Source organism: Carassius carassius, chromosome 38 (assembly GCF_963082965.1).
Source record: "Carassius carassius chromosome 38, fCarCar2.1, whole genome shotgun sequence".
NCBI lineage: Eukaryota > Metazoa > Chordata > Actinopteri > Cypriniformes > Cyprinidae > Carassius > Carassius carassius.
This window is the reverse complement of record NC_081792.1, coordinates 3972009-3996453: the sequence shown is the minus strand read 5'-3', so window position 1 is coordinate 3996453 and position 24445 is coordinate 3972009. Positions and strand designations below refer to the sequence as shown.

Sequence of the window (24445 nt, the reverse complement as noted above, 5' to 3'; positions counted from 1 at the left end):
TTCAAGCTGGCGGTTATCAAGCCTCTTATTAAGAAACCAAAACTAGATCCTAGTGTACTGGCAAATTATAGGCCTATTTCAAATCTTCCATTTATGTCTAAAATTTTAGAAAAAGTTGTGTCTGCTCAATGGAGCACCTTCCTGCATAAAAATGATCTGTATGAAGAATTTCAGTCAGGTTTTAGGACCCACCATAGCACAGAAACTGCACTTGTTAAAATTACAAATGACCTGCTCCTTGCGTCAGATCAAGGCTGCATCTCATTTCTAGTCTTACTTGATCTTAGTGCTGCGTTCGACACCATAGATCATGACATACTCATAGATCGATTACAAAACTATACAGGTATTCAAGGGCAGGCTCTAAGATGGTTTAGATCCTACCTGTCCGATCGCTACCATTTTGTTTACTTAAATGGGGTGTCATCTCATTTATCATCAGTAAAATATGGAGTGCCACAAGGATCCGTCCTAGGTCCCCTTCTATTTTCAATATACATGTTGCCCCTTGGTAATATTATTAGAAAATACGGAATTAGCTTCCACTGTTATGCTGATGATACTCAGCTATATATCTCAACGAGACCAGATGAAACTTCCTAATTATCTTAGCTAACAGAGTGTGTTAAAAATGTAAAAGATTGGATGACAAATAATTTTCTCCAATTAAATTCGGATAAGACAGAGATATTAATTATTGGACCAAAAAACACTACACAGAATCTTGTAGATTACAATCTGCAACTAGACGGATGTACTGTTACTTCCTCTACAGTCAGAAATCTGGGTGTTATATTAGACAGCAATTTGTCTTTTGAAAATCATATTTCCAATGTTACAAAAACTGCATTCTTCCATCTTAGAAACATTGCCAAGCTACAAAACATGTTATCTGTTTCTGATGCAGAAAAGCTAGTTCATGCATTCATGACCTCTAGACTGGACTATTGTAATGCACTTCTAGGTGGTTGTCCTGCTTTGTCAATAAACAAGCTACAGGTAGTCCAAAATGCAGCAGCTAGAGTCCTTACGAGGTCAAGAAAATATGATCATATTACCCCAATTTTACAGTCTCTGCACTGGCTACCTATTAAGTTCCGTATCAGTTACAAATTATCATTACTTACCTATAAGGCCCTAAATGGTTTAGCTCCTGCGTACCTAACTAGCCTTCTACCACGATACAATCCATCACGCACCCTAAGGTCACAAAACGCTGGATTTTGGTAGTTCCTAGGATAGCAAAGTCCACTAAAGGAGGTAGAGCTTTCTCACATTTGGCTCCCAAACACTGGAATAGCCTTCCTGATAATGTTCGGGGTTCAGACACACTCTCTCTGTTTAAATCTAGATTAAAAACACATCTCTTTCGCCAAGCATACAAATAATGTATCTTTTAAATTGTGAGTGTAGTTGCATCTGATCAAAACGTAGACCTATTGATCTGCAGACAAATGCTCTGTCGTTGAGCTATAACCCATATTGCATAAGCACAAACCACAAAAATGAACTTATGTCAAGGATTTGTTTATTCCTAATATGCCCAAAGGAGGCACATGGAATGAACCTGGGATTTCTTGATCTACAATGAAACGCTGTGCCATTGAGATATAACCGCATACAGTATGAGCACAAAAAGGCAGGAAGATATGGCTACACATATTCCTAACCTGCCAAATCCAAAGGGGGCACCCAGATTTGAACTGGGGACCTCTTGATCTGCAGTCAAATGCTCTACCACTGAGCTATACCCCCACAGACTCCTTGGACCATAGCCTCACACAAGATGACAGACTCAATTTTGAATAAAGTTTTTGGATATGACAAGCATGCAAGATACAAAAAAGAACCTCTCGAGAGGATGTGCCACTGAGTTACAATCACATACAGAATCTTTCTATATAGATATGTTTGCACTTATTCCTAATCTGCCAAATCCATAAACTGCACTCGGATTTGAACCGGGGACCTCTTGATCTGCACTCAAATGCTCTACCAATCAACTATGCCCCCACATCTTTGCAGATAAATGCTCTTTCATTAAGCCATACCCCTACAGACTTCTGTGTTTAGAGCCAAAGATTAAGTTAGATCCTACGATTCAACAATATCAAACATTGACTCCTTCAATGTAAACTTAGGTCTTTGGTTACTCCAAATCAGAATCAACAACTCTACATCTCAAACCCTCCAAATAAGACAAGTCCAAAGGAGACACCAAGATTTGAACTGTGGACGACTTGATTACAGATTCACTTTGAAATCATGTCGTTGATTGTGTCAAGCAAGCCAGATCCAAAACATAGAAATATTGATCTGCAGACAAATGCTCTGTTATTGAGCTATAACCCCGTACTGCCTGAGCACAAACATCAAAAATGAATTTATGTGAAGGATTTGTTTGTTCCTAATATGCCAAGCCCAAATTAGGCACATAGAATGAACCTGGGACCTCTTAATCTGCAATCAAACGCCGTACCATTGAGATATAACCCTGTACAGTATGAGCACAAAAAGCAGGAAGATATGGCTACACATATTCCTAACATGCCAAATCCAAAGGGGGCATCCAGATTTGAACCAAGGACCTCTTGATCTGCAGTCAAATGCTCTACCACTGAGCTATACCCCCACAGGTTCCCTGGATCATAGCCACACACAAGATGACAGACTCACTTTGAAATCATGTCGTTGATTATGTCAAGCAAGCCAGATCAAAATAGTAGACCTATTGACTTGCAGACAAATGCTCTGTTGTTGAGCTATAACCCGTACTGCATGCCAAATGTAAAGGGGGCCCCCGGATTTGAACCGGGGACCTCTTGATCTGCATTCAAATGCTCTACCACTTTTTGCAGTCTTCCGGTGGTGCTGCTCTGTTTGCGACCCGGGCACGCTGTTTACTGCGATCGTCATTTTGTTTGTTGGTTGTTTTTGTTTGCTTGTTGGTTGCGTTGGCTTGTATGTTTGTGAATGTGTTGCTGCGCTGTGGGAACGTGAAGTCAACATGGCAAGATTTATTCATTACATATATCTTGTGTTGCTCATTGTCGGAGTATGTGTACCATGCCAAACTTATTCAGCGGGCATCCAGGCCCAGCATCTTACTACCTACACCCGAGATGCGCTGCTGGCACTCCGACCGTCCCATCTTCCACCTGTGGATTTACCAGCCTGCGTGAGCGCTCGGCCAGGGCGGTTGAGGAAAAGGGGTCGGCGTGGTGGAGCGCGTCAGCGTTTACGATGGAGAGGCAGTAAGCCTCCTCTACCTTCAATGATATTATGCAACACAAGATCACTTCGAGCTAATATAGAAGAACTTCGGATTAATAACAGAACATGCTCTGAGTATCGCACCTCAAGTTTAATGGTGATCACGGAAACATGGTTACACAGGGATATCCAAAACTCTCTGATTGACATCGATGGATTTTCACTTGTCAGGGCAGATAGGACTGAACAATCCGGAAAAACGAAAGGTGGCGGCATGGCTGTGTATGTAAGTAACAACTGGTGCAAACAGTACACAGTTAGGGAAACACTTTGCTGTCCGGATGTCGAGATTTTGCATTTGACTATGAGACCGTTTTACCTCCCAAGGGAGTTCGGAAGTGTGGCCATGTGCGTTGTGTACATTCCTCCCAGCGGGAATGCAGCTAGGGCCGCAGCTTGCATTGCTGACTGTGTACACCAAGAACTGCAGCGCGCTCCGGGCGCCCCCGTGTTTGTAGTGGGCGACTTCAACCACTGTAAACTTGAATTAGCACTCCCTGGGTTTGAACAATATATCAAGTGCAGTACACTTGAAAACAAGACTATTGACAAATGTTATAGCAATGTTAAAAATGCCTATGTAGCCAAACCAAAAGCCCCATTGGCCAATTCAGACCACAACGTGATTCACTTAATTCCCATCTACAAAACCATGCTGAAACGCAGCAAGCCACAAGTGAAAACAGTCAGTGTGTGGTCTGATGAGGGGATAGAAACACTAAAAGGATGCTTCTTGTGTACAGATTGGAGTGTGTTTCACAACACAGGTATTGATGTTACAACAGAGACAATCAAAGACTATATAAATTATTGCATAGATAGCGTCCTTACAAAGAAAGAGGTTGTGGTTTACCCAAATAATAAGCCTTACGTAACCAAGGAAATAAAAGACTGCATAAATCGAAAAAAGGTAGCTTTTAGAAATAATGACAGAATTGAGCTAAAAGTGGTGCAAAAGGAACTGAACCAACTGCTTAATAAAGCCAGAAAGAAGCAAAAGGAAGTAATTGAAAGCCACTTTACAACCACAAATTCGAAAAAACTCTGGGACTCAATGAAAACTATCACTAACATGTCACCAAGTAAAGTACATATAACCACTACAGATGACTGAATGATAGCTAATGAATTTAATGACTTTTACCTTAGATTTCAAACTCAGGATTTTAACAATGATTGCACTAGTATCCTAAACTTCATCAGCACGGATTTGAACATAGGACATGAGATAGACTGGTTACAGATACAGTCACTGTTCCAGCATCAGTGTACTAGGAAGGCTAAGGGTCCAGATGGAATCTCTGCCCGCTTACTGAAAACATGTGCGGAGGAGCTTGTTCCAGCCTGGTGTCCTATCTTTCAGCGATCACTTGACTCTCACATCATCCCAGCCCTATGGAAAAAGACTGTTATTATTCCAGTACCAAAGAAACCCTGTCCCAAGGAGAACAATGATTTTAGACCAGTAGCATTGACATCCATTGTAATGAAGTGTTTTGAGAAATATATGGTGTCTCTTTTAAAAACTGAGGTTAACAAAAAGTTAGATCCCTGGCAGTTTGCCTATAAACGGGGTAGGAGTACAGATGATGCTATAAGTAGCATCACCCACCTAGTCCTTAAGCACTTGGAGGACCCGAAGGCCTATGCACGCTTACTTTTTATAGATTTTAGTTCGGCCTTCAATACGATTCAGCCAGTTATTTTACTTGAGACACTTAAAAATATGGGTGTAAGCTCTTTTATTGTTGAATGGTATTACTCCTTTTTAACTAACAGGACACAATATGTTAAAGTACACAAGGCAGTCTCAGATCCCAAATCCATCAGCACGGGGGCACCACAGGGTTGTGTGAGCTCCCCTGTCCTTTTTACTATCTATACCAATGAATGTGTGAGTAAACATCCACACAATTATATTGTTAAATTCTCTGATGACTCTGCTATCCTTAGCTTATTGTTTCGAGACCAAGACACAGTCTCCTACCATTCAGAAATTAAACAGTTTGTGGACTGGTGTGATGCTCACCATCTGATGGTTAACGTCATTAAAACAGAGGAGATGATATTTGACCCAAGATCAATCTGTGCACCTAATTCTGTACTTATTCATAACAAACCAATACGCCAGGTTACGTCATATAAGTATCTGGGTGTTTTTATTGATTGATTGATTACCTTCAGTCACTGTATGAAAAATCTGTGCTCAGGGAGGCAAATAAGATTCTGGATGATCCATCCCACATTCTGAATAAGGAAATAGAGTTGTTACCCTCAGGTAAACGATTTAGAATGCCGTACTGCAGGTTAAAGAGGTATAAAAACTCATTCATCCCAGCTGCCATTAAGATGCTAAACAGTAGCAAATGACGGTTACCTACTTGTATACTTTTTATCCCCACTGTGTTGTGCAATTATTATTATAAATTAATTTTTGTAATTTTCACGATACAGTGTAATGACGCATGTTTGTATTGTTTATATTCTGTGTATTTTTTATGTGGTACGTTGTAAGTGTGTGTGTCGCAGTGACTGTAGCCCAAGACAAATTTCCCCCCTGGGGGACATTAAAGTATATTTTATATTTATCTTTATCTTATCTACCACTGAGCTATACCCCCACAGACTCCCTGAATCATAGCCTCACACAAGATGACAGACTCACTTTTGAATAAAGTTTTTGGATATGACAAGCATGCCAGATACAAAAAAAAACCTCTCGAGAGGATGTGCCACTGAGTTACAATCACATACAGAATCTTTCTATATAGCTATGTTTGAACTTATTCCTAATCTGCCAAATCCATAAACTGACTCGGATTTGAACCGAGGACCTCTTGATCTGCACTCAAATGCTCTACCACTGAACTATGCCCCGACATCTTTGCAGAAAAATGCTCTTTCATTAAGCCATACCCCTACAGACTTCTGTGTTTAGAGCCAAAGATTAAGTTTGATCCTACGATTCAACAATATCAAACATTGACTCCTTCACTATAAACTTAGGTCTTTGGTTACTCAAAATCAGAATCAACAACTCTACAACTCAAACCCTCTAAATAAGACAAGTCCAAAGGAGACACCCAGATTTGAACTGTGGGCTACTTAATTTTAGACTCACTTTGAAATCATGTCGTTGATTATGTCAAGCAAGCCAGATCCAAAATGTAGACCTATTGATCTGCAGACAAATGCTCTGTTGTTGAGCTATAACCCCGTACTGCATGAGCACAAACCTCAAAAATGAATTTATGTCAAGGATTTGTTTATTCCTAATATGCCAAGCTCAAATTAGGCACAGGGAATGAACCTGGGACCTCTTGATCTGCAATCAAACGCCGTGCCATTGAGATATAACCCCGTACAGTGTGAGCAAAAAATGGCAGGAAGATATGGCTACACATATTCCTAACATGCCAAATCTAAAGGGGGCATCCGGATTTGAACCGGGGACCTCTTGATCTGCAGTCAAATGCTCTACCACTGAGCTATACCCCCACAGCCTCCCTGGATCATCGCCTCACATAAGATGACAGACTCACTTTTGAATAAAGTTTTTGGATATGACAAGCATGCCAGATACAAAAAAGAACCTCTCGAGAGGATGTGCCACTGAGTTACAATAACATACAGAATATTTCTATATAGATATGTTTGCTCTTATTCCTAATCTGCCAAATCCATAAGCGGCACTCGGATTTGAACCGTGGACCTTTTTATCTGCACTCAAATGCTCTACCACTGAACTATGCCCCCATATCTTTGCAGAAAAATGATCTTTCATTAAGCTATACCCCTACAGACTTCTGTGCTTCGAGCCAAAGATTAAGTTAGATCCTACGATTCAACAATATCAAACATTGACTCCTTCACTGTAAACTCAGGTCTTTGGTTACTCCAATCAGAATCAGCAACTCTACAACTCAAAACCTCCAAATAAGGCAAGTCCAAAGGAGACACCCAGATTTGAACTGTGGACGACTTGATTACAGACTCACTTTGAAATCATGTCGTTGATTATGTAAAGCAAGCCAGATCCAAAATGTAGACCTATTGATCTGCAGACAAATGCTCTGTTGTTGAGCTATAACCCCATACTGCATGAGCACAAACCTCAAAAATGAACTTATGTCAAGTATTTGTTTATTCCTAATATGCCAAACTCCAATTAGGCACATGGAATGAACCTGGGACCTCTTAATCTGCAATTAAATGCCGTGCCATTGAGACATAACCCTGTACAGTATGAGCACAAAAGGCAGGAAGATATGGCTACACATATTCCTAACATGCCAAATCCAAAGGGGGCATCCGGATTTAAATCAGGGACCTCTTGATCTGCAGTCAAATGCTCTACCACTGAGCTATACCCCCACAGACTCCCTGGATCATAGCCTCACACAAGATGACAGACTCACTTTTGAATAAAGTTTTTGGATATGACAAGCATGCCAGATACAAAAAAGAACCTCTCGAGAGGATGTGCCACTGAGTTACAATCACATACAGAATCTTTCTATATAGCTATGTTTGCACTTATTCCTAATCTGCCAAATCCATAAACTGACTCGGATTTGAACCGAGGACCTCTTGATCTGCACTCAAATGCTCTACACACTGAACTATGCCCCCACATCTTTGCAGAAAAATGCTCTTTCATTAAGCCGTACCCCTACAGACTTCTGGGTTTAGAGCCAAAGATTAAGTTAGATCCTACGATTCAACAATATCAAACATTGACTGCTTCACTGTAAACTTAGGTCTTTGGTTACTCAAAATCAGAATCAACAACTCTACAACTCAAACCCTCTAAATAAGACAAGTCCAAAGGAGACACCCAGATTTGAACTGTGGACGACTTGATTACAGACTCACTTTGAAATCATGTCGTTGATTATGTCAAGCAAGCCAGATCCAAAACGTAGACCTATTGATCTGCAGACAAAGTCCAAAGGGGACACCCAGATTTGAACGGTGGACTACTTAATTACAGACTCACTTTGAAATCATGTCGTTGATTATGTCAAGCAAGCCAGATCCAAAATGTAGACCTATTGATCTGCAGACAAATGCTCTGTTGTTGAGCTATAACCCCGTACTGCATGAGCACAAACCTCAAAAATGAATTTATGTCAAGGAATTGTTTATTCCTAATATTCCAAGCTCAAATTAAGCACAGGGAATGAACCTGGGACCTCTTGATCTGCAATCAAACGCCGTGCCATTGAGATATAACCCTGTACAGTATGAGCAAAAAAAGGCAGGAAGATATGGCTACACATATTCCTAACATGCCAAATCCAAAGGGGGCATCCGGATTCGAACCGGGGACCTCTTGATCTGCAGTCAAATGTTCTACCACTGAGCTATACCCCCACAGACTGCGTGGATCATAGCCTCACACAAGATGACAGACTCACTTTTGAATAAAGTTTATGGATATGACAAGCATGCCAAATACAAAAAAGATCCTCTTGAGAGGATGCACCACTGACTTACAATCACATAGAATCTTTCTATATAGATATGTTTGCACTTATTCCTAAACTGCCAAATCCATAAGGGGCACCCAGATTTGAACCAGGGACCTTTTAATATGCAGTCAAATGCTCTACCACTGAACTACACCCCCACATCTTTGCAGAAAAATGCTCTTTCATTGAGCCATACCCCCACAGACTTCTGTGCTTAGAGCCAAAGATTAAGTTAGATCCTACGATTCAATAATGTCAAACATTGACTGCTTCACTGTAAACTCAGGTCTTTGGTTACCCCAAATCCGAATCAACAACTCTACAACTCAAAACCTCCAAATAAGACAAGTCCAAAGGGGACACCCAGATTTGAACTGTGGACAACTTGATTACAGAATCACTTTGAAATCATGTCGTTGATTATGTCAAGCAAGCCAGATCCAAAACGTAGACCTATTGATCTGCAGACAAAGTCCAAAGGGGACACCCAGATTTGAACGGTGGACTACTTAATTACAGACTCACTTTGAAATCATGTCGTTGATTATGTCAAGCAAGCCAGATCCAAAATGTAGACCTATTGATCTGCAGACAAATGCTCTGTTGTTGAGCTATAACCCCGTACTGCATGAGCACAAACCTCAAAAATGAATTTATGTCAAGGATTTGTTTATTCCTAATATTCCAAGCTCAAATTAAGCACAGGGAATGAACCTGGGACCTCTTGATCTGCAATCAAACGCCGTGCCATTGAGATATAACCCTGTACAGTATGAGCAAAAAAAGGCAGGAAGATATGGCTACACATATTCCTAACATGCCAAATCTAAAGGGGGCATCCGGATTTGAACCGGGGACCTCTTGATCTGCAGTCAAATGTTCTACCACTGAGCTATACCCCCACAGACTGCGTGGATCATAGCCTCACACAAGATGACAGACTCACTTTTGAATAAAGTTTATGGATATGACAAGCATGCCAAATACAAAAAAGATCCTCTTGAGAGGATGCACCACTGACTTACAATCATATAGAATCTTTCTATATAGATATGTTTGCACTTATTCCTAAACTGCCAAATCCATAAGGGGCACCCAGATTTGAACCAGGGACCTTTTAATATGCAGTCAAATGCTCTACCACTGAACTACACCCCCACATCTTTGCAGAAAAATGCTCTTTCATTGAGCCATACCCCCACAGACTTCTGTGCTTAGAGCCAAAGATTAAGTTAGATCCTACGATTCAATAATGTCAAACATTGACTGCTTCACTGTAAACTCAGGTCTTTGGTTGACAAATGCTCTGTTGTTGAGCTATAACCCCGCACTGCCTGAGCACAAACATCAATCTGCAATCAAACGCCGTACCTTTGAGATATAACCCTGTACAGTATGAGCACAAAAGGCAGGAAGATATGGCTACACATATTCCTAACATGCCAAATCCAAAGGGGCATCCGGATTTATTCAGCACACCCTTCCTAATGGTTCCCTGGACAGATAAATTTTAGCGATTTCGTGGTTGAAGTCTCATCAGCTGTACTCTGCAAGCTCCGAGGAATCCATTTTTGTACGTTTTGTCCCATAATACTGTAGAAATATGCATAGAGAAAAAATGAAAACATCAAAAATGAATTTATGTCAAGCCCAAATTTGGCACATGGAATGAACCTGGGACCTCTTAATCTGCAATCAAACGCCGTACCTTTGAGATATAACCCTGTACAGTATGAGCACAAAAGGCAGGAAGATATGGCTACACATATTCCTAACATGCCAAATCCAAAGGGGCATCCGGATTAGAACCGGGGACCTCTTGATCTGCAGTCAAATGCTCTACCACTGAACTATACCCCCACATCTTTACAGAAAAATGCTCTTTCATTGAGCCATACCCCCACAGACTTCTGTGCTTAGAGCCAAAGATTAAGTTAGATCCTACTATTCAACAATATCAAACATTGACTGCTTCACTGTAAACTCAGGTCTTTGGTTACTCCAAATCAGAATCGGCAACTCTACAACTCAAAACCTCCAAATAATACAAGTCCAAAGGGGACACCCAGATTTGAACTGTGGACGACTTGATTACAGACTCACTTTGAAATCATGTCGTTGATTATGTCAAGCAAGCCAGATCCAAAATGTAGACCTATTGATCTGCAGACAAATGCTCTGTTGTTGAGCTATAACCCCGTACTGCATGAGCACAAACCTCAAAAATGAATCCATTTCAAGGATTTGTTTATTCCAAATATGCCAAGCCCAAATTAGGCACATGGAATGAACCTGGGACCTTCCTAAAAGGCAGGAAGATATGGCTACACATATTCCTAACATGCCAAATGCAAATAAGGCACCCAGATTTGAACCGGGGACCTCTTGATCTGCAATCAAATGCTCTACCACTGAACTATATCCCCACAGACTCCCTGGATCATAGCCTCACACAAGATGACAGACTCACTTTTGAATAAAGTTTTTGGATATGACAAGCATGCCAGATACAAAAAATAGCCTCTCGAGAGGATGTGCCACTGAGTTACAATCACATACAGAATCTTTCTATATAGATATGTTTGCACTTATTCCTAATCTGCCAAATCCATAAGCGGCACTCGGATTTGAATTGTGGACCTATTGATCTGCACTAAAAAATGCTCTACCACTGAACTATGCCCCCACATATTTGCAGAAAAATGCTCTTTCATTAAGCCATACCCCTACAGACTTCTGTGCTTCGAGCCAAAAATTAAGTTAGATCCTACGATTCAACAATATCAAACATTGACTCCTTCACTGTAAACTCAGGTCTTTGGTTACTCCAAATCAGAATCAGCAACTCTACAACTCAAAACCTCCAAATAAGACAAGTCCAAAGGGGACACCCAGATTTGAACTGTGGACGACTTGATTACAGACTCACTTTGAAATCATGTCGTTGATTTTGTCAAGCAAGCCAGATCCAAAATGTAGACCTATTGATCTGCAGAAAAATGCTCTGTTGTTGAGCTATAACCCCGTACTACATGAGCACAAACCTCAAAAATAAATTTATGTCAAGGATTTGTTTATTCCTAATATGCCAAAGCTCAAATTAGGCACATGGAATGAACCTGGGACCTCTTGATCTGCAATCAAACACCGTGCCATTGAGATATAACCCTGTACAGTATGAGCAAAAAAAGGCAGGAAGGTATGGCTACACATATTCCTAACATGCAAAATTCTAACGGGGCATCCGGATTTGAACCGGGGACCTCTTGAGCTGCAGTCAAATGCTCTACCACTGAGCTATACCCCCACAGACTCCCTGGAGCATAGCCTCACACAAGATGACAGACTCACTTTTGAATAAAGTTTTTGGATATGACAAGCATGCCAGATACAAAAAAAGAACCACCCGAGAGGATGTGCCACTGAGTTACAATCACATACAGAATCTTTCTATATAGATATGTTTGCACTTATTCCTAATCTATTTAACTTGATTTATTTCAAATGAGTGCAATATTGTTAATGGAAACACCTCTACTGTACAAAGCACGCTCAGTAGAGTCCATTCATGTAAGTTTGGTCACATAATACTGTAGAATTTGCATAAAAATGTATGTCCACGGGAGCACTACGGAAGTCCCGCTGAATAAATTGTAAATGGACATTTAAAAAAAAAAAAACTCACATTTGCCATTTATTCAGCACACCCTTCCTAATGGTTCCCTGGACAGATAAATTTTAGCGATTTCGTGGTTGAAGTCTCATCAGCTGTACTCTGCAAGCTCCGAGGAATCCATTTTTGTACGTTTTGTCCCATAATACTGTAGAAATATGCATAGAGAAAATGTTGGATTATGGTTAATTTCACCACAAGTGGTGCATTTTACCAAAATGTCACAAATTTTAGGCAATAAAATAGAAAGTTGCCTACGTGCTGGAATGTACAAAACCGATGACAAACATATGGTCAGACATACATACAAGAATAAATCAATCAGGGGGCCTCTCCTCTCTAGGGAGGCATTAAAATCATAAGGAAAAGTTTGACTATTGTGGAACCGCACCATATAGTGTATATAAGGAGATACCAAATAACATTCGAGAGATTTCCTTGCAAGGACTCTCCGCGTTGTTTTCCATAAAATAAAGTCTTTTCTTCTGAGAGAAAACCACTGACTGAGTGTGATTATTCTGTGAACCGGTAGACGAAACTACATCAGCAACTTTGCGGATTAAAAATTGGTCTCACTTTCATTATTAACCTCACAATATGTCAATTTTGTACCTTGACAGACCGACGATAGGCAGTTTTTCATGTCCCTTGAATGCATGCAACACTATTTATTTCTGTAAACCACACTGGCCAGTTTATGGAAAGTGGCCCACAAGCTTGTGCCCAGTTAAAGCTGGCCAGTTCCCATATGGTCTAGCAGTTAGGATTCCTGGTTTTCTCCCATGCATTTCTCCCGGTATGGAAAAGCTTGAACTTTTTTGCTTCCCTCCTCAAAATGCCAGCACATCTTCCTTCACCAGAAGTTACTTTTTATGACAGCAGTAGAGCTACAGAACCCTGATAGGTTGAGGTTCCGATGTCTATGGGGAGTCATGTAACATGCTTCGGTATTGCCATTCATCACACAAGCTCTCGGATAAGCTGGGCAATTATCAGGGCTTACCTCCTGATAACAAGGTGAGAATAAGCAGACAGCAATCCTTGCCATAGTCACATCTAAAACCAACAACTCTGTAGCAATCAGGGGTCTATACTATTGGTGGGCCAGTGGCGCAATGGATAACGCGTCTGACTACGGATCTAAAGATTCTGGGTCCGACTCCTGGCTGCAGGCTGGTTATATTGCAGATAATGGTTGCAATGTGTGTTTTCAGATGCAAGACAAAAGTATTTTCACCTGGACAAGAGCTTAATTACCAGTTCAAGGTATCATTCCAGCAATCACAGGAATCTACCCAAATAAACTGAACCCCCAGGGTGAGTAAAAAAAAACAGCAATACCGAAGCATGTTACGCTTACAGAAGTGACTTTTTGGCCAGCAGTAGAGATACAGGACCGTGATATGTCGAGGTTCTGTCTAGCACTTGTCCCTTCGATAGCTCAGCTGGTAGAGCGGCGCACTGTAGGTTGGAGTGTTGGCAATCCTTAGGTCGCTGGTTCGACTTCGGCTCGAAAGAGGTCTTTTTTTCAAGTGCTCACCATTTTTTGGTTTGGAGCTGGCTTTCTAACAGCTGTAAGCAGAGCTTTAATTCACAATCCACAATTGGAAGCCAAAAGAGCTTTCCCTGACTGGGAATCGAACACAGGCCGCGGCGGTGAGAGCGCCGAATCCTAACCACTAGACCACCAGGGAGGGGCTGGTGGGCCTACCTCCTGATAACAAGTTGAGAATAAGCAGACAGCAATGCTTGCCACTGTCACATATATAACCAACAACTCTGTAGCAATCGGGAGTCTCTTCTATCGATGGGCCAGTGGCACAATGGATAACGTGTCTGACAACAGATCAGAAGATTCTAGGTTCGACTCCAGGCTGGCTCGCTCTGTGCTTGTTTTTCTCCGGCTTATTTTGTTGTTGTGTTTTTTCTTCTTCTCCAAAATCTAGAAGAAAAGGCAAATCTCCAGGCATTCTTCTTTTTTTCCAAAATATTCTGCACACCCATTCCGATGTCTAGGGGAGACACGGACATGCTTCGGTATTGCCATTCGTATGTCAATTTTGGACCTTGACAGACCAACGATAGACAGTTTTTCATCTAGATAACGGTTGCAATGTAAGTTTTCAGATGCATGACACAAGTATTTTCACCTGGACAAGAGCTTAATTACCAGTTCAAGGTATCAATTCAGCAATCACAGGACTCTGGCCAAAAAACTGAACCCCCGGGGTGAGTCAACAAACATGTCCCTTGAATGCATGTAACACTATTTATTTCTGTAAACCACACTGGCCAGATTTAATGAAAGTGGCCCACAGGCTTGTGCCCAGTTAAAGCTGGCCAGTTCCCATATGGTCTAGCAGTTAGGATTCCTGGATTTCTCCCATGCAGCCAGGGGTTGACTCCCGGTATGGGAAAGCTTGATGTTTTTGCTTCTCTCCTCAAAAAGCCAGCACATGTTCCTGTACCAGAAGTGACTTTTTGGACAGCAGTAGAGCTACAGAACCCTGATAGGTTGAGGTTCCGATGTCTATGGGGAGTCGTGTAACATGCTTTGGTATTGCCATTCATCACACAAGCTCTCCGATAAGCTCGGCGATTAACGTGGTAATAAAATGCAGGCTGGTGGGCCAGTTGATTCTAGATTGAACAATTTCATCTCTACTCTGTAACTGCTTTACTACTTTGAAGGGTGTAATGCCATGTGGTTTTGATGTCATGGGCTTGCCATTTTGAAGCCTTATCACTAATTGCCATCTGGACATTTAGAATAAGTTGTAAACTGAGTTAAACTGAAGGAGCGAATAATCAGCAACTTTGCCGATTACAAATTGGTCTCACTTCCATTGTTACCCTCACAATGTCATTTTTGTACCTTGACAGAGTGACAATAGGCAGTTTTTCCTCTAGATAACGGTTGCCGTGTGTGTTTTCAAATGGATGACACAAGTATTTTCACCTGGAAAAGAGCTTAATTACCAGTTAGAGGTATCAATTCAGCAATCACAGGAATCTGCCCAAATAAACTGAACTCCCGGGGTGAGTAAAAAAAACAGATCCCTTGAATGCATACAACACTATATAATTCAGAAAACCGTCCTTTTGGATAATTCTTGTTTTGCCAAATGATTATCACATTGTTACAGTCGCAGACTTAAAGCAACAGGCCACTACAAGATCCTGCGCCCAAACTGACCACATGTATGGAAAGTGCGCCAGAAGCCAATGGCCAGTTTAAGGTTTCCAAATCCCATATGGTCTAGCGCTTAGGATTCCTGGTTTTCACCCAGGCGGCCCAGGTTTGACTCCCGGTATGGGAACGCATGCTCCTTTTTGATTCCCTCCTCAAAAATCCAGCACATCTTCCTGCACCAGAAGTGACTTTTTGGCCAGCAGTAAAGCTACAGGACCGTGATATATCGAGGTTCTGTCTAACACTTTGCCCCTTCGATAGCTCAGCTGGTAGAGCGGAGGACTGTAGGTTGGAGTGTTGGCAATCCTTAGGTCGCTGGTCGAATGTGTTTTTTTTTCTCTTCTCCAAAATCCAGAAGAAAAGGCAAATCTTCAGGCATTCTTCTTTTTTTCTAAAAAAGACATATTCTGCACACCCTTTCCGATGTCTAGGGAAGACACGGACATGCTTCGGTATTGTCATTCGTTTCACAAGCACTCCGACAACCTCGGCGATTAAAGGGGAAATAAACTGCAGGCTGGCAGCCAGTTGATTTTTGAATGAACAATTTCATCGCTACTCTGTAACTGCTTCATTACTTTGAAGGGTGTAATGCCATGTGGTTTTGATGTCACGGGCTTGCCATTTTGAAGCCTTATCACTAATTGCCACCTGGAGATTGAGAATAAATTGTAATCTGCAATTAACTGAACGAGCGAATAATCAGCAACTTTGCGGATTAAAAATTGGTCTCACTTTCATTATTAACCTCACAATATATCAATTTTGTACCTTGACAGACCGACGATAGGCAGTTTTTCATCTAGATAATGGTTGCAATGTGTGTTTTCAGATGCAAGACAAAAGTATTTTCACCTGGACAAGAGCTTAATTACCAGTTCAAGGTATCAATCCAGCAATCACAGGAATCTGGCCAAATAAACTGAACCCCCGGGGTGAGTAAAAAAAAAAAACAGCAATACCGAAGCATGTTACGCTTACAGAAGTGACTTTTTTGGCCAGCAGTAAAGCTACAGGACCGTGATATGTCGAGGTTCTGTCTAACAGTTTGTCCCTTCGATAGCTCAGCTGGTAGAGCGGAGCTCTTTAGGTTGGAGTGTTGGCAATCCTTAGGTCGCTGGTTCGATTTTGGCTCGAAGGAGGTCTTTTTTTCAAGTGCTCACCATTTTTTGGTTTGGACCTGGCTTTCTAACAGCTGTAAGCAGAGCTTTAATTCACAATCCACAATTGGAAGCCAAAAGAGCTTTTCCGGGGGTTCGACTCCGGCTCGAAGGAGATCTTTTTTTCAAGTGCTCACCATTTTTTGGTTTAGTAGCTGGCTTTCTAACAGCTGTAAGCAGAGCTTTAATTCACAATCCAAATTTGGAAGCCAAAAGAGCTTTCCCTGACCGGGAATCGAACCCGGGCCTCTGCGTGAGAGCGCCAAATCCTAACCACTAGACCACCAGGGAGGGGCTGGTGGGCTTACCTCCTGATAACAAGGTGATAAGAAGCAGACAGCAATGCTTGCCACTGTCTCATCTAAAACCAACAAGTCTGTAGCAATCAGGGGTCTTTACTATCGGTGGATCAGTGGCGCAATGGATAGCGATATGGATCTGACTATGGATCAGAAGATTCTAGGTTTGACTCCTGGCTGGCTCGCTCTGTGCTTGTTTTTCTCCGGCTTATTTTTTTGTTGTGTGTTTTTTCTCTTCTCCAAAATCCAGGAGAAAGGGCAAATCTTCAGGCATTCTTCTTTTTTTCCAAAAAAGACATATTCTGCACACCCTTTCCGATGTCTAGGGAAGACACGGACATGCTTCGGTATTGTCATTCGTCTCACAAGCACTCGGCTTTTAAAGGGGAAATAAACTGCAGGCTGGCAGCCAGTTGATCTTTGAATGAACAATTTCATTGCTACTCTGTAACTGCTTCATTACTTTGAAGGGTGTAATGCCATGTTGTTTTGATGTCACAGGCTTGCCATTTTGAAGCCTTATCACTAATTGCCACCTGGACATTGAGAATAAATTGTAATCTGCATTAAATTGAACGAGCAAATAATCAGCAACTTTGCGGATAAAAAATTGGTCTCACTTTCATTATTATCCTCACAAAATGTCAATTTTGTACCTTGACAGATCGATGATAGGCAGATTTTCATCTAGATAACGGTTGCAATGTGTGTTTTCAGATGCATGACACAAGTTATTTCACCTGGACAAGAGCTTAATTACCAGTTCAAGGTATCAATTCAGCAATCACAGGAATCTGCCAAAAAAGCTGACCCCCCGGGGTGAGTAAAAAAAAAAACAGCAATACCGAAGCATGTTACGCTTACAGAAGTGACTTTTTTGGCCAGCAGTAGAGCTACAGGACCGTGATATGTCGAGGTTCTGTCTAGCAGTTTGTCCCTTCGATAGCTCAGCTGGTAGAGCGGAGCACTTTAGGTTGGAGTGTTGGCAATCCTTAGGTCGCTGGTTCGATTTTGGCTCGAAGGAGGTCTTTTTTTCAAGTGCTCACCATTTTTTGGTTTGGACCTGGCTTTCTAACAGCTGTAAGCAGAGCTTTAATTCACAATCCACAATTGGAAGCCAAAAGAGCTTTTCCGGGGGTTCGACTCCGGCTCGAAGGAGGTCTTTTTTTCAAGTGCTCACCATTTTTTGGTTTAGTAGCTGGCTTTCTAACAGCTGTAAGCAGAGCTTTAATTCACAATCCAAATTTGGAAGCCAAAAGAGCTTTCCCTGACCGGGAATCGAACCCGGGCCTCTGCATGAGAGCGCCAAATCCTAACCACTAGACCACCAGGGAGGGGCTGGTGGGCTTACCTCCTGATAACAAGGTGATAATAAGCAGACAGCAATGCTTGCCACTGTCTCATCTAAAACCAACAAGTCTGTAGCAATCAGGGGTCTTTACTATCGGTGGGCCAGTGGCGCAATGGATAGCGCTATGGATCTGACTATGGATCAGAAGATTCTAGGTTTGACTCCTGGCTGGCTCGCTCTGTGCTTGTTTTTCTCCGGCTTATTTTTTTGTTGTGTGTTTTTTCTCTTCTCCAAAATCCAGGAGAAAGGGCAAATCTTCAGGCATTCTTCTTTTTTTCCAAAAAAGACATATTCTGCACACCCTTTCCGATGTCTAGGGAAGACACGGACATGCTTCGGTATTGTCATTCGTCTCACAAGCACTCGGCTTTTAAAGGGGAAATAAACTGCAGGCTGGCAGCCAGTTGATCTTTGAATGAACAATTTCATTGCTACTCTGTAACTGCTTCATTACTTTGAAGGGTGTAATGCCATGTTGTTTTGATGTCACAGGCTTGCCATTTTGAAGCCTTATCACTAATTGCCACCTGGACATTGAGAATAAATTGTAATCTGCATTAAACTGAACGAGCGAATAATCAGCAACTTTGCGGATAAAAAATTGGTCTCACTTTCATTATTAACCTCACAAAATGTCAATTTTGTACCTTGACAGACCGATGATAGGCAGATTTTCATCTAGATAACGGTTGCAATGTGTGTTTTCAGATGCATGACACAAGTTATTTCACCTGGACAAGAGCTTAATTACCAGTTCAAGGTATCAATTCAGCAATCACAGGAATCTGCCAAAAAAGCTGACCCCCCGGGGTGAGTAAAAAAAACAGATCCCTTGAATGCATACAACACTATATAATTCAGAAAACCGTCCTTTTGGATAATTCTTGTTTTGCCAAATTATTATCACATTGTTACAGTCGCAGACCTAAAGCAACAGGCCACTACAAGATCCTGCGCCCACACTGACCACATGTATGGAAAGTGCGCCACTGGCAAGTTTTAGGTGTCCAAATCCCATATGGTCTAGCGGTTAGGATTCCTGGTTTTCACCCAGGCGGCCCGGGTTCGACTCCCGGTATGGGAACGCATGCTTCTTTTTGCTTCCCTCCTCAAAAATCCAGCACATCTTCCTGCACCAGAAGTGACTTTTTGGCCAGCAGTAGAGCTACAGGACCGTGATATGTCGAGGTTCTGTCTAACACTTTGCCACTTCGATAGCTCAGCTGGTAGAGTGGAGGACTGTAGGTTGGAGTGTTGGCAATCCTTAGGTCGCTGGTCTAATGTGTTTTTTTTCTCTTCTCCAAAATCCAGAAGAAAAGGCAAATCTTCAGGCATTCTTCTTTTTTTCCAAAAAAGACATATTCTGCACACCCATTCCGATGTCTAGGGAAGACACGGACATGCTTCGGTATTGCCATTCGTCTCACAAGCACTCCGACAAGCTCGGCGATTAAAGGGGAAATAAACTGCAGGCTGGCAGCCAGTTGATTTTCGAATGAACAATTTCATTGCTACTCTGTAACTGCTTTATTACTTTGAAGGGTGTAATGCCATGTTGTTTTGATGTCACGGGCTTGCCATTTTGAAGCCTTATCACTAATTGCCACCTGGACATTGAGAATAAATTGTAATCTGCATTAAACTGAACGAGCGAATAATCAGCAACTTTGCGGATTAAAAATTGGTCTCACTTTCGTTATTAACCTCACAATATGTCAATTTTGTACCTTGACAGACCGATGATAGGCAGATTTTCATCTAGATAACGGTTGCAATGTGTGTTTTCAGATGCATGACACAAGTATTTTCACCTGGACAAGAGCTTAATTACCAGTTCAAGGTATCAATTCAGCAATCACAGGATCATAATATAGATGTACTATGTTTGACAGAAACCTGGCTAAAACCTGATGATTACATTATTTTAAATGAGTCCACCCCCTAACATCACTGTTATAAACATGAGCCGCGTCTAAAAGGCAAAGGTGGAAGTGTTGCTTCAATTTATAACAACGTTTTCAGGATTTCTCAGATGTCCGAGTTAGTTCTGGATTCAGATAAAGTTTTAATAGTTGGTGATTTTAAAATCCATGTTGATAATGAAAAAGATGCATTGGGATCAGCATTTATAGACATTCTGAACTCTATTGGGGTTAGACAACACGTTTCAGGACCTACTCATTGTCGAAATCATACTCTAGATTCAATACTGTCACATGGAATTGATGTTGATGGTGTTGAAATTATTCAGCCAAGTGATGATATCTCAGATCATTATTTAGTTCTGTGCAAACTTCATATAGCCAAAATTGTAAATTCTACTTCTTGTTACAAGTATGGAAGAACCATCACTTCTAACACAAAAGACTGCTTTTTAAGTTATCTTCCTGATGTAACCAAATTCCTTAGCATATCCAAAACCTCAGAACAACTTGATGACGTAACAGAAACTATGGACTCTCTTTTCTAGCACTTTAAATAAAGTTGCACCTTTATGCTTAAGGAAGGTTAAGGAAAACAGTTTGACACCATGGTATAATGAGCATACTCGCACCCTAAAGAGAGCAGCCCAAAAAATGGAGCGCAGCTGGAGGAAAACAAAACTAGAGGTATTTCGTATTGCTTGGCGGTAAAGTAACATATCCTACAGAAAATCATTAAAGACTGCTAGATCCGATTACTTTTCTTCTCTTTTAGAAGAAAACAAACATAACCCCAGGTATTTATTCAATACAGTGGCTAAATTAAAAAAAATAAAGCCTCAACAAGTGTTGACATTTCCCAACACCACAGCAGTAATGACTTTATGAACTACTTTACTTCTAAAATCGATACTATTAGAGATAAAATTGCAACCATTCAGCCGTCAGCTACAGTATCACATCAGACAGTGCACTATAGACCCCCTGAGGAACAGTTCCACTCATTCTCTACCATAGGAGAGGAAGAATTGTATAAACTTGTTAAATCATCTAAACCAACAACATGTATGTTAGACCCTATACCATCTAAGCTCCTAAAAGAGGTGCTTCCAGAAGTCATAGATCCTCTTCTGACTATTATTAATTCCTCATTGTCATTAGGATATGTCCCCAAAACCTTCAAACTGGCTGTTATTAAGCCTCTCATCAAAAAACCACAACTTGACCCCAAAGAACTAGTTAATTATAGACCAATCTCGAATCTCCCTTTTCTGTCCAAGATACTAGAAAAGGTGGTATCCTCACAATTATATTCCTTCTTAGAGAAAAATGGTATATGTGAGGATTTCCAGTCAGGATTTAGACCGTATCATAGTACTGAGACTGCTCTCCTTAGAGTTACAAATGATCTGCTCTTATCATCTATTAGTTTTATTGGATCTTAGTGCTGTGTTTGACACAATTGACCACAACACTCTTTTGCATAGACTTGAACACTTTGTTGGCATCAGTGGAAGTGCATTAGCATGGTTTAAATTGTACTTATATGACCGCCATCAGTTCGTAGCAGTGAATGAAGATGTATCCTATCGATCACAAGTGCAGTATGGAGTACCTCAAGGCTCAGTACTAGGGCAGCTACTCTTCATGCTTTATATGTTACCCTTGGGAGATATCATCAGGAAACATGGTGTTAGCTTTCACTGTTATGCTGATGATACTCAGCTCTATATTTCTTCGCAGCCCGGTGAAACACACCAATTTGAAAAACTAATGGATTGCATAGTCGATATAAAAAACTGGATGACGAGTAATTTCTTACTGCTAAATTCTGAAAAAACAGAGGTGTTAATTATAGGACCTAAAAACTCCGCTTGTAATAACCTAGAACACTGTCTAAGACTTGATGGTTGCTCTGTCAATTCTTCGTCATCAGTTAGGAACCTAGGTGTGCTATTTGATCGCAATCTTTCCTTAGAAAGCCCCGTTTCTAGCATTTGTAAAACTGCATTTTTACATCTCAAAAATATATCTAAATTACGGCCTATGCTCTCAATGTCAAATGCAGAAATGTTAATCCATGCATTTATGACCTCAAGGTTAGATTATTGTAATGCTTTATTGGGTGGTTGTTCTGCACGCTTAGTAAACAAACTACAGCTAGTCCAAAATGCAGCAGCAAGAGTTCTTACTAGAACCAGGAAGTATGACCATATTAGCCCGGTCCTGTCAACACTGCACTGGCTCCCTATCAAGCATCGTATAGATTTTAAAATATTGCTTATTACTTATAAAGCCCTGAATGGTTTAGCACCTCAGTATTTGAATGAGCTCCTTTTACATTATAATCCTCTACGTCTGCTACGTTCTCAAAACTCAGGCAATTTGATAATACCTAGAATATCAAAATCAACTGCGGACGGCAGATCCTTTTCCTATTTGGCGCCTAAACTCTGGAATAACCTACCTAACATTGTTCGGGAGGCAGACACACTCTTGAAGTTTAAATCTAGATTAAAGACCCATCTCTTTAACCTGGCATACACATAACATACTATAATGCTTTTATTATCCAAATCAGTTAAAGGATTTTTAGGCTGCATTAATTAGGTAAACCGGAACCGGAAACACTTCCCATAACACCCTAAGTACTTGCTACATCATTAGAAGAATGGCATCTACGCTAATATTTGTGTTTCTCTCTTGTTCCGAGGTCACCGTGGCCACCAGATCCAGTCTGTGTCCAGATCAGAGGGTCACTGCAGTCACCCGGATCCAGTACGTATCCAGACCAGATGCTGGATCAGCACCTAGAAAGGACCTCTACATCCCTGAAAGACAGCGGAGACCAGGACAACTAGAGCCCCAGATACAGATCCCCTGTAAAGACCTTGTCTCAGAGGAGCACCAGGACAAGGGCACAGGAAACAGATGATTCTTCTGCACAATCTGAATTTGCAGCAGCCTGGAATTGAACTACTGGTTTCGTCTGGTCAGAGTAGAACTGGCCCCCCAACTGAGCCTGGTTTCTCCCAAGGTTTTTTTTTCTCCATTCGGAGTTACGGTTCCTTGCCGCTGTCGCCTCTGGCTTGCTTAGTTGGGGTCACTTCATCTACAGCGATATCGTTGACTTGATTGCGAATAAATGCAGAGACACTATTTAAGTGAACAGAGATGACATCACTGAATTCAATGATGAACTGCCTTTAACTATCATTTTTGCATTATTGACACTGTTTTCCTAATGAATGTTGTTCAGTTGCTTTGACGCAATGTATTTTGTTTAAAGCACTATATAAATAAAGGTGACTTTGACTTTGACAGGAATCTGCCAAAAAAAACTGAACCCCCGGGGTGAGTAAAAAAAAAAACAGATCCCTTGAATGCATACAACACTATTTAATTCAGAAAACCGTCATTTTGGATAATTCTTGTTTTGCCAAATTATTATCACATTGTTACAGTCCCAGACCAAAAGCAACAGGCCACTACAAGATCCTGCGCCCACACTGACCACATGTATGGAAAGTGCACCACTGGCCAGTTTAAGGTGTCCAAATCACATATGGTCTAACGGTTAGGATTCCTGGTTTTCACCCAGACGGCCTGGGTTCGACTCCTGGTATGGGAGCGCATGCTTCTTTTTGCCTCCTTCGACTCTGGCTCGAAGGAGGTCTTTTTTTCAAGTGTTCACCATTTTTTTTTTGGTTTGGAGCTGGCTTTCTCGCAGCTGTTAGCAGAGCTTGAATTCGCAGTCCACAATTGGAAGCCAAAAGAGCTTTCCCTGACCGGGAATCGAACTCGGGCCGCAGCAGTGAGAGCGCCGAATCCTAACCACTAGACCACCAGGGAGGGGATGGTGGGCTGGTGGGCTGGTGGACTGGTAGGCTTACCTACTGATAACAAGGTGAGAATAAGCAGACAGCAATGCTTGCCACTGTCACATCTAAAACCAACAACTCTGTAGCAATCAGGGGTCTTTACTATTGGTGGGCCAGTGGCGCTCCATGTCACCTGTAGGTCGTGGTTATTCTTTGTTATGACAGCCAATCACGTTCCCGGCTGCAACCATGAAATTTATGTTTTAGCCAATCGGCGCT

General features: G+C 41.4%; 10 non-coding genes across 10 annotated transcripts; 1 reads left to right on the top strand and 9 right to left on the bottom strand.

The window, feature by feature from the left end:
• Positions 1-1683: 1683 nt before the first annotated feature.
• Positions 1684-1755, bottom strand: trnac-gca (transfer RNA cysteine (anticodon GCA)). Its single transcript has one exon. It is a non-coding gene; the product is annotated as a tRNA-Cys (tRNA).
• Positions 1756-2560: 805 nt separating this feature from the next.
• On the bottom strand, positions 2561-2632 carry trnac-gca (transfer RNA cysteine (anticodon GCA)). Its single transcript has one exon. It is a non-coding gene; the product is annotated as a tRNA-Cys (tRNA).
• A 4067-nt stretch (positions 2633-6699) lies between these two features.
• Positions 6700-6771, bottom strand: trnac-gca (transfer RNA cysteine (anticodon GCA)). The gene has a single exon. It is a non-coding gene; the product is annotated as a tRNA-Cys (tRNA).
• An 804-nt stretch (positions 6772-7575) lies between these two features.
• On the bottom strand, positions 7576-7647 carry trnac-gca (transfer RNA cysteine (anticodon GCA)). Its single transcript has one exon. It is a non-coding gene; the product is annotated as a tRNA-Cys (tRNA).
• Positions 7648-8577: 930 nt separating this feature from the next.
• On the bottom strand, positions 8578-8649 carry trnac-gca (transfer RNA cysteine (anticodon GCA)). The gene has a single exon. It is a non-coding gene; the product is annotated as a tRNA-Cys (tRNA).
• Positions 8650-9577: 928 nt separating this feature from the next.
• Positions 9578-9649, bottom strand: trnac-gca (transfer RNA cysteine (anticodon GCA)). Its single transcript has one exon. It is a non-coding gene; the product is annotated as a tRNA-Cys (tRNA).
• A 2333-nt stretch (positions 9650-11982) lies between these two features.
• On the bottom strand, positions 11983-12054 carry trnac-gca (transfer RNA cysteine (anticodon GCA)). Its single transcript has one exon. It is a non-coding gene; the product is annotated as a tRNA-Cys (tRNA).
• Positions 12055-14042: 1988 nt separating this feature from the next.
• Positions 14043-14114, bottom strand: trnae-cuc (transfer RNA glutamic acid (anticodon CUC)). Its single transcript has one exon. It is a non-coding gene; the product is annotated as a tRNA-Glu (tRNA).
• A 5321-nt stretch (positions 14115-19435) lies between these two features.
• trnae-uuc (transfer RNA glutamic acid (anticodon UUC)) lies at positions 19436-19507 on the top strand. The gene has a single exon. It is a non-coding gene; the product is annotated as a tRNA-Glu (tRNA).
• A 4618-nt stretch (positions 19508-24125) lies between these two features.
• trnae-cuc (transfer RNA glutamic acid (anticodon CUC)) lies at positions 24126-24197 on the bottom strand. The gene has a single exon. It is a non-coding gene; the product is annotated as a tRNA-Glu (tRNA).
• Between the last annotated feature and the right edge of the window lie 248 nt (positions 24198-24445).